At 32.8% G+C, this 13,541-nt stretch overlaps 1 long non-coding RNA gene across 1 annotated transcript; it reads left to right on the top strand.

Moving 5' to 3' along the window:
- Positions 1–4,978: 4,978 nt before the first annotated feature.
- LOC142161847 (uncharacterized) lies at positions 4,979–8,509 on the top strand. Its single transcript, XR_012693535.1, has 2 exons — positions 4,979–5,320; positions 7,860–8,509. It is a non-coding gene; the product is annotated as an uncharacterized LOC142161847 (long non-coding RNA).
- The last annotated feature ends 5,032 nt before the right edge of the window (positions 8,510–13,541 follow it).

The raw sequence follows: 13,541 nt of genomic DNA, 5'->3' as shown, positions 1-13,541 counted from the left end.
CTTGTCGAGGGCCTGTGCATCCCCGGGAATAGTCGGGGCTCGAAGAGACTCGGACACCCGATGCAAATCAAAAAAAAAATATTGAAAATGAAAATCATCATCAATTAAGTATCAGACATCAAGATCCTACTGTGGAGGAGCATAGGACTGATTTTAGATTTTAGGATTCTTTTTCCCTTTTTATGTGAAGATGTTGAGATACTTACTAAATTTGTGGGTATTTTATGGCTATGTCATATATATTTATGTCTGAGATGAGATTGAATTTAACAGTATGGTCAGTGAGAATTCATATATTCGATCCAAATTTACTTGGGATTGAGATGTAGTTGTCAAACTCAAACATATTTGCTAGCTATGATGAAGATTTCGGCAAAGGGCCATATATATATCCCTGTACTATAAGAAAATATTTAAATATACCCTTCATTATACTTTAGATCCAAATATATCCCCTGTCATAATACTATTGGTTCATTATACCCCTTTCTGTTAAGTTTGTCCAAGGTGGACATCTAGTTCTACGTGGCACTGATATTTGATAAGGTGAATGATATGTGACATGCCACCTCAGCACTCATAATCCATATATAAAAAACTAAAAATTGAAATGCAATATTTTTTATGATAGCGGTAATGGTGACAATAGTGGTGGAAAAAAAAATAGAAGGGAAGAGTAAAATGGGTTAGGGGCATTGAGGTGGCAAGCTACCTCATCAAATCTTAGTGCCACGTAGGATTGGATGTCCAGTTTGGAAAAGCTTAACGGAAAAAGGTATATTTGAACCAATAGTATATGTATTTGGACTCAAAATATAACGAGGGGTACATTTAAACCTTTTCTGATAGTATAAGGGTATATTTGGCCCTTTTCCGTAAAGATTTTAATGCTACAAACTCTAAGGATTCTCTTGTATTAGCTTTGGTATTATTAATTCCTTATTTGGTAGTAGTATTTTTCAACCTATGTATATCTAATATAAGTATTAGTTATATTATACAGCCTATTCAGTATTATTCTTATACATTGTAAACAATGACATTGGCAATACCATCAAACTAACAGTCGATAAAAAATAATTCCAGCATTATTAATATACCATATTAAATACTACTATTTTTGGTCACTTCATTTTAAATTTTAATCAGAAGTCTCAAGTTGAAATGTTAACATTCGAACCAAAATTATTTAACTGTTTTGTCAATGTAAAAAAAAGTTAATATCAACTGAAAACTGTTAAAATTGACCAAAAAAAGAAACTGCCCAAACTGTCCTATGCTCAACTCTCACAGCACAGGACACACACTTAGGGTGTCGTTTGATACGAGGTATTAAAAAAATAATGCAAGTATTAGTTCTATGCATCAATAATATTTTGTTTGATATATTTTTTCAACCTGTGTATAACTAATACAAGCTCGATGCATCATACTTGGTATTATCCTATGTATAAGTAATGCATAGAAAACCATGACATTAGTAATTCCATGGCTATTAAGGCATGCATTAGTATGGTTAAAGACAAAATTATCCTTAAAGTCCCTTAAAGCTAGAGAATAGATAGGACATTTTTGTAAACAACTATTTTTCTTAAAAATTATGCAATGCATTATAATTTTAATACACCATACCAAATAGTAGATAAGAAATAATATCTGCATAACTAATGCTTGCATTACTAACACATGCATTATCAATACACCTTATTCCGCACTATTCTTATAAACCCTACCAAACAACCCCTTAAAATTTGATTTTGAACAAGTATTAATAAGTATTTTTTAACTAAAACAACAATATTCTCTAACGCAATAAACAATACCATAATTGTCTAGTTGGTCTTCTTGGGCTCATATATAATACTGTATAATATATGTGGTCAGACCTCTCTATAAAAGCTATTCTTTATAACAATAATTTATTATAACGGTCAAGTTTTTTTGGAACCAATATTTTATTTTATGTTATAAAATATATGTTCTCTATAGTAACACTTTATTATATCAGCCAAAAAATTTCGAAAAACAAGGCTGTTATAAAGAGATCTGACTGTACGTCGTAATTTGTAGTGTTTAACTCAATTTTAGTAGTATATAGAGTAAACCGCCCACAGTATGATTCAAGTTAATAAGATTGCATAAACGATATTAGCACAATTAATTAATCAGTTTATTATTTTAGAAATCCATTTGCAAAATTCCTCATGATTATTATTATTTTTTCCAGTATAATGAGAGTGGAAAAGATGCTTCTGCTAATTAAACATTTAATACTTCCACTGAAAGCTAAAAAATGTATTTTTCTAATAAACACAGCAGATATTTAGGGATACTCCTGCAATTAAATATTTAATTAAATATCAGTTGACTTATGTAGATATATGTCTTTTCTCTTATGAATCTTTTCAGCTCATATATTAATTAAGTTGATAATTCAGAGGTTTTTCTAAGGGTGAAGAACTTGGTTTCTTTCTCTGAATTAAGTTTTGAAAAGATATGATTATGAATAATCATAGATTTCACAGGATAATGCTTGAATATTAATGTATATAGTGAACACGGCAGCCTGGTGCACTAAGCTCCCACTATTCGCAGGGTCCGGGGAAGGGGTAAGACCATAAAGGTCTATTGTATGTTGTTAGCTGCCATGGATCTAGAGATCAAGTTCGAAGAAGGAGACATGCAAATGAACCCACACTTGAGAGAAACAGATCTCTGTTCTTAGAAGAAGAAAGCCAAAATGATACTAGCGTGTCTTTTACAGAGTGTACAATATGTTGTAAAAAAATATTGATGATTATGGAGAATAAGATTTAGCTTGAGGCATGTCAAGGACACTGTCTTTAAGGATATTTCGTCCACACAGTGATAAATGAAATTAGGCGTATCCCCCAGGATTCAACAAGCTCTTCCAGTTATTAAACTGGGAACAGAACTAGCAGAAAACTCAAGAAAGAAATCTAGCACATAGAAGGAAGAAGATGATTCAGAAAGTTGTATTAGAAAGTGTGTCTTTAGCTCTTCAAAGACCATGTTTATATAGGTGTTGCTTCAACAGCTAGATAACGGCTAGTTTGACTCTATTTGACTCTATTAATTGTAAAATAACTTACTAAATAATAAGTAGATATAAATAACAACATATAGTTTCACTCAAACAATTATGTATAGCTACCGACATTATGTCATCATAAACACTTATTTTAAGTAAGTACAGGTACTAACATATTCAACATTTATTTTAAAATTAGTAAGAAACATTAACAAATCATGATTACAATACTCACTGCCCATAAAAAAAATTATTTTTATTTGATGCAACCCATCATTCTCAAAGAAAATTTTCACTCTAACTTTTCCTAACAATTCTACAGGAACCAAATTTGCCCGAATATTAGAGTTATGGATCGCCCAACTAATGCCAATATTTTTCAGAAGTGAGATTAAAAAGAAATTTTCCATTCCGAGAACTTGAGTAGTTCTTGAATCACCAAAATAAATAAATTATTCTTCTTGTTCTTCAACTTCGGTGTAGGACACAAAATTAACTTTATTACATCATTAGCCATAAGATTCGCTTGAGAAATGACCACAATAATTATATCATCCGCTTAGTTAAATTTGACTTTGCAGGATTATTATTTCTCTGGAATCCTCTTCTACATTGAGAAATATATAATGGCTTAGTGTTGTCCCACAAAACAATTATTAGTTCCAATAAAAAAAGAAATGTTTTATTGACGAGCCTCATCTTATCGTCAACACAGGGTACTATATCCCCTGGTGACCTTCCTTCTTATTAACACAGGGTACGCCATCCCCTATTATTTATAAAAAAAAAAAAGGAAATATTTTTTTCAATTCCTTACTCTGCAATAGCAAAAATAGTTTAATGTGTTTTCAATAACTCACAAAAATTTCCTAGTGCAAACTGGGGCAGAAAATATTTGTTCGTTTTGTTGGTTTATGGTGGCTTGTAGGTTTTTCTGCAAAGCATGGATTGGATGTGCAAAAAAATAGGATTCCAGCTCTTGCCAGAGAAAGTGGAACATTTGATCTTAATATCAGCCGCAACCAGCTTTGACGTAGTGCATGCAGAGACATATGGTCAAGATCCATCTTCCCATCATATGATCAAGAAAAACAAGCCTGCGAGAATATTTCATAGCTTGTTGCGTCGAGAGCATCAAGTTTCAATCTAAAGTCAATGGGAGAGGCAAGTCAAGAATCAAGGCAAGACTCCAGATGACATTTAGATAGGAATTTTGTAACTCTTAGATTTTAAGAATATGTGATTTTCTTTTCATTTTTATGTAATAGTAGGAACCGCAGATCGGAACCTCGACAGAACTTCGCTCGACTCTCCATCTAAGCATACTCTATTAGTCATTTTCTACTTGAACTACACGTGACCTGATTCACTTACAACCCGGGGTATGTAGGCTCCAAAAACCAAGGCTCGTTCACAACTTTTTCTTTTATCTTATTCTTTTTAAATAATAGTGAGGTCAAAAATCAGTCACCTTGTTCATCTTCTTTGCCTGAAAACTCTTCATGTTTCCAAGCAAAGAGGGGCATGCTGTGAACAACTAATTTTTGACCACACCTGAATTCTATACTATTTTAGTGTAAATATTTATTTTAGGTCAAATCTTAATATTTTAAATTTTTATCTTACTCTTAATAGGTTTTATTTAAAAAAATTAAAAACTACAAAAAATATTCAAATTATTAGAATATAAGATTTGTTCTCTATATATATATATATATATATATATATATATATATATATATATATATATATATATATATATATATATATATATATGTGTGTGTGTGTGTGTGTGTGTATGTATTTCTAAATCAATTTCAATTATAAATTCAATTAATTAAGCTAGCAAATAGAGTTCAACTAATTTAAAAATTACATGATAGAAAAAAAAATTAGAAAAAAAAGAAGGAAGAAAAAGGCTAAAAACTAACGAAAACCAAACAATAAAAAATGAGTACTTTATCACAACTAACCTAACTTCCTGATAAGCCTCATGTTCCCATTTCCCCACTCCCCCATTTCTCACGATCACACACACACACACACGATCTTACACAAAACACACATACACAGTTATATAATACACTTCACAAATCAAAAGGAAGGCAACTGGGGAAAAAACAAAAAAAAAGAAAGAAAGAGAGTGTAAAGATGCAGATCGAGATTTCGTTCGCGATTCTGAATTCAAGCTTTTAGAAAAGTTAGCATTGCTAGCTTTGGAAATCAGTAGATTGTAGATATTCTCTTTATTGTGAAATCTTACAAAAGGTAATAGTCAATCTCCTCTATGTAGTTTAAATATGATATATGAGATCTATATCTTCTTAAAGTCTGGAAATTTCCCTCGATTCATTAGCTGACATCCCTGTTTTAATTGTTAGTTCCCTTTCAAGTGTAAGGAATATTTAATATTAAACTTTACACATGTTTATCTGTAAATCTTTCTTGGCTCTAGTCATTTTTGAGGTTTAGATATAGTCACAATAATATGTAAATAAATTCAATTTCACTCTCTTCGAAACTGCTTGTTAACAAAAGTTTCTGGTTTTAATTTAGTGAATACTTTAATAGTAGTTTCTTTAGTTTAATTTTCATGGTAGTCAAATAATGAATTAGACAACTAGTCTACAATAAATTAAATGTGTAGGTACAATTATTTAATAGATTTTAACAGCCATTTGGTATTAGGTTTGAATATTTGAATCATTCACTAAATTGGTGCATTTTAATTAAGTGGAGCTTTGAATCATTAAAGTTGAATATGAAATTGATTTAAAATATTTTTCTAAGAGTTGTCTTTGAGGATTAAGATTGAGATATTCATGAAAAAATCAGATACTGTGTTAGTTGCTTACGTTTGCACCCCCATTATGATCGCAATTAGCAATTGATTTAAGCTTAAGTAAAGATTTGGAATCAACGTGTTTTAGAATAGCATTTGATTGAGCTTTATTTTCTTTCTTCTTTGCATTGCCAGCATTTCAACGAGACTACAAGCTAGTTCATTTTTTTCGTAACTAATTTACATTCTGTTTCACAAGTGCTTAGCCATAATCCATGACCTTCGCAATAATCTCAAACTTAGGAAAGAAACGAATCATGAATGCGCTAAAATGCTTTAGGGGTGCTCTTAATTAATTGAATCATCGTAATTATGTATACGTTCGCATGACATAATTACGAGTTCCAAAATTAAAACCAACGTATGCGTTCGCGCAACTTTGGGCGAAACAATCTCAATAATAATAAAGTGTTATTAATTGTGTACACGTACACGTGAAATGATTCCTGACATACCAAACAAAACGAATACACGTATGCGTAATTTGTTTCGAGATAATTCTATAGTTACAAATAATCAAGCAACTAAAAGCGGTTTAAGGCAAAAGTGCATAAATATCTCTAGAACATAAAATATCCAGAATTAGTTAAGCCAGGTATAATTAGTAAAGCGATCGTGGTAGAACCACAGAACTCGGGAGTGCCTCACACCTTCTCCCGGGTTAATAGAATTCCTTACCCGGTCTTCTATGTTTCGCAGACTTAATCAGAGTCAATTTCCTTGAATTGTGATTTTTAAATAAATGGTGACTTGGGACACCGTAAATATTTATTCCATGTGGCGACTTTTTAAATCAAAATAAATTAATCCTTTTTCAAATAATATCACTTAAATTGGAAAGACTCATTTCTTTCCTATCTTCCTCGGGAAAAAAAGAGGTGTGACAGCTCAAGCGACTCTGCTGGGGACGATAACCCAGAACTTCTGTTCAAGGGTTAGAATTCGAGCTTGTAATGTGATCTATACTTGGCTTTATTAATTTGATGTTATTACTGTATTTTTGGGCTTAATGTGCTAATTGCCGCTTATTTACCGATTTGATATTATTTGAGTTGTATTAAAATGTCTTCTTACGCTTCCCTTCCGAGTCTTCTGAATTTATGGTGCACACGTGCGCGTGGCCCACTCTTCTATTAGAAGTCATACCAATTAGAAGGAGGCTGGGTCACGTATCTAGGCCGAGTAGACTTTCGTGCTCCCGGTACATTGCCCTCACCTCGGCTCGAGCTGTCCGCTTGGGTAAGCCAGGTCTGAAACACTCCCCCTAGGATTTAAACCTAGAATAGCATAGTCTCATGCCGGATTCCTAGTAGGAACATTTTTTGGCATCATGTGCATTTGACTTTGGGGACTCAACACAGGGGTTGGGTCCGTCTAGGACAGGTGTACCCGAGAATTGCAAGATCATCCTAATGCATCTTATGTGCTACTTGAGCATTATGTTTGATTTGGCTTGTGCATGTTGACCGGTTTCTAAAAAAAAAAAAATTAAAATATAAAATTGAGGGAAAACGAGAAGGGAGAAAACAAGAGAGAGAAAATTTACCCAGTTTTTGAAAAATCTCGGTATTTACCCCAAAAAGATTATTACAAAATAAGCCTGAATTTTTCAAAAAGTGTCATCCTATTCCTGAAATATTTACGAACTACGCGGATCTGATTCTCACCAGATGTGAGATATGTAGGCAACCTTAATCGGGTCCGGCCTTTTACTTTTTAAAAATCCAAAAATATTTTCTTTTAAATTCTTCTCAAAATCCAAAAATATTTTCGTTCTTTTTCAAGAGTTTTCCTTTCGAAAATTCCCAAAAAAAAAATTTAAAACCAAAAAAATATTTTCTTTATTCTTTAGAAGTCTTTATTTAGACAATATCCATACAAAAAAAAAAGAGTTAGTTTATTTGTTTTATTCCTGATCTTCCCGAACTACGCAAGATCTGATTCATGTCTCCACATGATACGTAGGCAACCCACATCAGGTTCGATCGAATCATTTTGAAAAAAAGAGAGAGAATAAAGTGGTAGTAGAAGAAGAAGAAGAAGAAGAAGAAGAAGAAGAAGAAGAAGAAGAAGAAGAAGAAGAAGAAGAAAGAGTGTTTATTCTAACATGCTTGTTGTTTTGAAATAAAAGCTAGTTAAAGGTGGTCGGTTTGTTGGTTTGCAATGGCGAATCACGCAAACAATCCAAGATCCTTCGGAAGTAAAAACATCTTCTCAACAAATAGAACAAGCACCACTGCTGTTGATCCAAGGTCACGAAAAGGCAAGTAGGCAAGTTGACGGTGAAAAATAAAAAATGAAGGCAAATGTGGGATTGACTTTAGCAGATTTGAGCAGTAAAACATGGCCTGCTCGAGATGATTTGATGATGGAGAATTTGATCCAGCATTGAAAGCCATAGTAGCCATTGCCGCGGCTGAAGGAAAAAAAAGACGTCAACCCAGAAACTTTCCCTATCAGACGGGAGTCTCGGTAGCCGGTCTTGCTATCTTTTCTGCCTTTTGAGTTATTTCAGTGTGTCATCCGAATGTTTTTACTTTACTATCTTACATTCTGATGTAGACCCTTCTATCTCTTTTTAAAATATTCAAATAAATGAAATCAATATTTCATCATTCATGAATGTCTCTTTTCTTAATCTTGTTACCTTTTTTATTCTCTTTTCAGTTCTGTAAATACAGATTTTAATAACATGATATGCTTGCGAACTTCATGCCCAGATCCTAAAACGCTATCAGATTTCGAATTAATGAACTAAGAAGCATAATGTGTTGAAGATAAGGCTTGTAAAAAAAATAAACAAAGAATTGAAACGAAAATGAGATTCCTTCTCTTCGGATCATTGTTGAGGCTACCATGGGCAGTTGTACAACAATGAATAGCTCATGCTTACAACAAGAAAGTATGTCCCAAGAAATTTGAAGTGGGGCAACTCGTCCTGAGACATATTCTCCCGTACCATGACGAAGCTAAGGAAAAATTTGCTCCAAATTGTAATGGTCCATACGTTGTAACAAGAGTAATGCCAAATGGAGTGTTGTATTTGGGAGACATCGAAGGAAATGTCCCCGAGACAATATTCAACGCAGATGCAGTCAAAAGTTACAACGTTTCACTTACTACTTGGTGTTAACATTCTCTTATTGGCATGACAGAGGCTTTCTTTCTCACTACCCAAACACTATGAACCCTTTTGCAAACCCTTTGAGTCGGTTCCCTCTCTTTGATTATCCTCTTTGGAATCTAGAAATTATTATTAAAAAATGACAAAGAAAAGAACGAAAAAAACAAAAAAAGGAGAAAAAAAAGAGCAAAAGAAAAGAAAAAAAACAAAAAACAAATCAAAAACAAAGTACCATGAACTACATTCAACTTGATTCCGAAAGGATAAGTAGGCAGCCTCTTTGTGAGGTTCAGTCACACTAAAATAAAAATCCAAATTTTCCAAAAAGTGAAACTGGGGTAGATATTATAATGTTTCAGCAATGGTTTTGCCTTAAAGATTTCAAAGTTGTAATTCAGTCCAAATTCTTTTTACCCAATTCCTTTCAAGTTCCTCCGATCAATCGGAATGAATGTTCAAGAATTGGAGGATACATTACTTGGATCAGATGCAACCAAATAAGAGAAATAAAATGAGAGAGTCCTATTGGTGAAAACCCTCATGGGCACTGTAGGGTGATGGTGAGTAGAGAAAAAAATGAGAGTCTTATTAGTAAAAACCCGTAAAGGGCACTATAAGACGATGGCGAGAAGAGAAATGAGAGAGATCAGCTAGTGAAAACCCGCAAAGGGCACTGCTGATTTGAACTTTGAATTCTTATCTCTTTTTTTTTTTAAATTTTCAAAAGAAAGAATTCTAAACAAGAAAGAAAATATTTTTGGATTTCCATTTTTGGTAATTTTCGAAAGAAAGAAATATTTTTTGGATTTCGATTTTTTTCTTTTTTCTTTTTGAATTTTTGGGAGAAAGATTTCTAAAAAAAAGGTGGATTTTTTTTTTTGGATTTTTTGAAATTGGGGGCCGGACCCGATGAAGGTTGCCTACGTATCTCACATCCGGTGAGAAACAGACCCGCATAGTTCGTAGATGTTTCAGGAATAGGATTATACTTTTTGAAAAATTCAGGCTTAATTTTTAATAATCTTTTTGAGGTAAATACCGAGATTTTTTGAAAATCGCGTAAATTTTCTCTCTCATATTTTCTCCCTTCTGGTTTTCCCTCAATTTGTTATAAATTGTTTTTAGAAACCGGTCAACATGCACAAGCCGAATCAAACATAATGCACAAGTAGCACGTAAGATGCATCAGGATAGTCTTGCAATTCTCGGGTACACCTGTCCTAGACGGACCCAACCCCTGTGTTGAGTTTCCAAAGTCAAATGCACATGATGCAAACAAACGTTCCTACTAGGGATCCAACATGGGGCTGTCACACCTCCTTTTTCCCCGAGGCAGATAGGAAAGAAAGGAGTTTTTCCAATTTAAGTGACATTATGCGAAAAAGGATTAATTTATTTTGATTTAAAAAGTCGCCACTTGGAATAAATATTTACGGTGTCCCAAGTCACCATTTATTTAAAAATCCCAATTCAAGGAATTGACTCTGATTAAGTCTGCGAAACCCCGGAGAAGGTGTGAGGTACTCCCGAGTTTCATGGTTCTAGCACGGTCGCTTTACTAATTACACATGGCTTAACTAATTCTGGATATTTCATGTTCTAGAGATATTTATGCACTTTTCCCTTAAACCGCTTTTAGTTGCTTGATTATTTGTAACTATAGAATTATCTCGAAACGAATCACGCGTACGTATATTCGTTTTGTTTGGTATGTTAGGAATCATGTCACGTGTACGTGTACACAATTAATAACACTTTATTATTATTAAGATTGTTTCGCCCAAAGTTGCGCGAACGCATACGTTGGTTTTAATTTTGGAACTCGTAATTATGTCACGTGAACGTATACATAATTACGATGATTCAATTAATTAAGAGCGCCCCTAAACCATTTTAGTACATTCATGATTCATTTCTTTCCTAAGTTTGAGATTATTGTGAAGGTCATGGATTATGGCTAAGCACTTGTGAAACAGAACGTCAATTAGTTACGAAAAAAATGAACGAGCTTTTAGCCTCGTTGAAATGCTGGCAATGCAAAGAAGAAAGAAAATAAAGCTCAATCAAATGCTATTCTAAAACACGTTGATTCCAAATCTTTACTTAAGCTTAAATCAATTGCTAATTGTGATCATAATGGGGGTGCAAATGTAAGCAACTTACACAGTATCTGATTTTCATGAATATCTCAATCTTAATCCTCAAAGACAACTCTTAGAAAAGTGTTTTAAATCAATTCCATTTTTAACTTTAATGATTCAAAGCTCCACTTAATTAAAATGTACCAATCAAGTGAATTGATCCAAATATTCAAACCTAATACCAAATGGCTGTTAAAATTTATTAAATTACTGTACCTACACATTTAATTTATTGTAGACTAGTTGTCTAATTCATTATTTGACTACCATGAAAATTAAACTAAAAAAAACTACTATTAAAGTATTCACTAAGTTAAAACCAGAAACTTTTGTTAACAAGCAGTTTCGAAGAGAGTGAAATTGAATTTATTAATATATTATTGTGACTATATCTAAACCTCAAAAATGACTAGAGCCAAGAAAGATTTACAGATAAACATGTGTAAAGTTTAATATTAAATATTCCTTACACTTGAAAGGGAACTAACAATTAAAACAGGGATGTCAGCTAATGAATTGAGGGAAATTTCCAGACTTTAAGAAAATATAGATCTCATATATCATGTTTAAACTACATAGAGGAGATTGACTATTACCTTTTGTAAGATTTCACAATAAAGAGAATATTTACAATCTACTGATTTCCAAAGCTAGCAATGCTAACTTTTCCAGAAGCTTGAATTCAAAACCGCGAACGAAATCTCGATCTGCATCTTTACCCTCTCTTTTTTTTTTTTTTTTTTTTGTTTTTTCCCCAGTTGCCTTCCTTTTGATTTGTGAAGTGTATTATATAGCTGTGTATGTGTGTTTTGTGTAAGATCGTGTGTGTGTGTGTGATCGTGAGAAATGGGGGAGTGGGGAAATGGGAACATGAGGCTTATCAGGAAGTTAGGTTAGTTGTGATAAAGTACTCATTTTTTATTGTTTGGTTTTCGTTAGTTTTTAGCCTTTTTCTTCCTTCTTTTTTTTCTAATTTTTTTTAAATTTTTCCTAACCTTTTTACAAATAGATATATTTGATGATGATCAATTATATATATTAATTAGATTATTACTTCTTCACAAGTTTATATATATATATATATATATATATATATATATATATATATATATAAATTTTCTTCTATTTAAACATAGGAACAAATCTTATATTCTAACAATGTGAATATTTTTTGTAGTTTTTAATTTTTTTAAATAAAACCTATTAAGAGTAAGATAAAAATTTAAAATATAAAGATTTGACCTAAAATAAATATTTACACTAAATAGTATAGAATTCAGGTGTGGTCAAAAATTAGTTGTTCACACTGGTGCCCAAGGTACTTGTAACCTATCAATTTTCCCCTTTTTGATGACGACAAACTTAGAATTGATATTCCCCATGAGAACAAGATCTACATATTGTTCCCCCCTACGAATCAACCATATTCCCCATGAAACCGAACCGAAGGAGCCAATCACAGCTGGTTCCTCAAGACTGTTTGGCAAATCATCAAAACTCAAAGTTTCATAACTTATCAATATAGGTGTTGCTCCAACTACTAGTTAACGGCTAGTAATGGCTAGTTTGAATCTATTAATTGTAAAATAACTTACGAAATAATAAGTAGATGTAAATAATATTTCAAAGAGTAAAGTTTTCCCAAACCAAGATGGACATTACCTTTTGAGATATCACTAATTTTTCAACACAGTACATTTTTATATCTACAATATAACTAACTTCTACTGACTGTACTAACTAACTAACTCTAGTCAACACTCCCCCTCAAGCTAATGGTTTATACACATTCTTCACTCCTAACTGATTCAGTAGTTGATCATGTTGATAATTTCCCAAACTCTTTGTAAGCAGATCTGCTAGCTGGTCTTTAGTATGCACATACTGTGTCTTCAGCAATCCTTCACAAATTTTTTCTCTAACAAAATGACAATCAATGTCAATATGTTTAGTTATTTCATGGAAGATAGGGTTAGCTGCTATTTGTATAGCAGCCTTGCTTTCACATATCAAACTTATAGGCTGTTGAATCTTCACTCCAAGTTCCTTGAATAGCCCTATTAACCAAGTAACCTCTGCTGCACATGAAGCCATACTCCTGAACTCTACCTCAACTGAATTTCTGGACACATTCATTTACTTCTTTGACTTCCATGACACCAGTGCATTTCCAAACGTAACCAAGTATCCAGTTACTGATCTTCTCGACTCTATACAAGATCCTCAATCAGAATCATAATAGACAGTTAGCTTGTCTGCACTTTCTGCAGGCATAAGCAGCCCCAGGCCTGGTGCTTGTTTGATGTATATGACTGCTCTGAGGGTAGCTTCCATATGTAACACCTTGGGACAGTGCACATATTGACTCAGGTCCTGCACTGC

The sequence above is a fragment of the Nicotiana tabacum genome, chromosome 1, assembly GCF_000715075.1.
Source record: "Nicotiana tabacum cultivar K326 chromosome 1, ASM71507v2, whole genome shotgun sequence".
Lineage (NCBI taxonomy): Eukaryota > Viridiplantae > Streptophyta > Magnoliopsida > Solanales > Solanaceae > Nicotiana > Nicotiana tabacum.
This window is presented reverse-complemented; position numbering and strand designations above follow the sequence as displayed.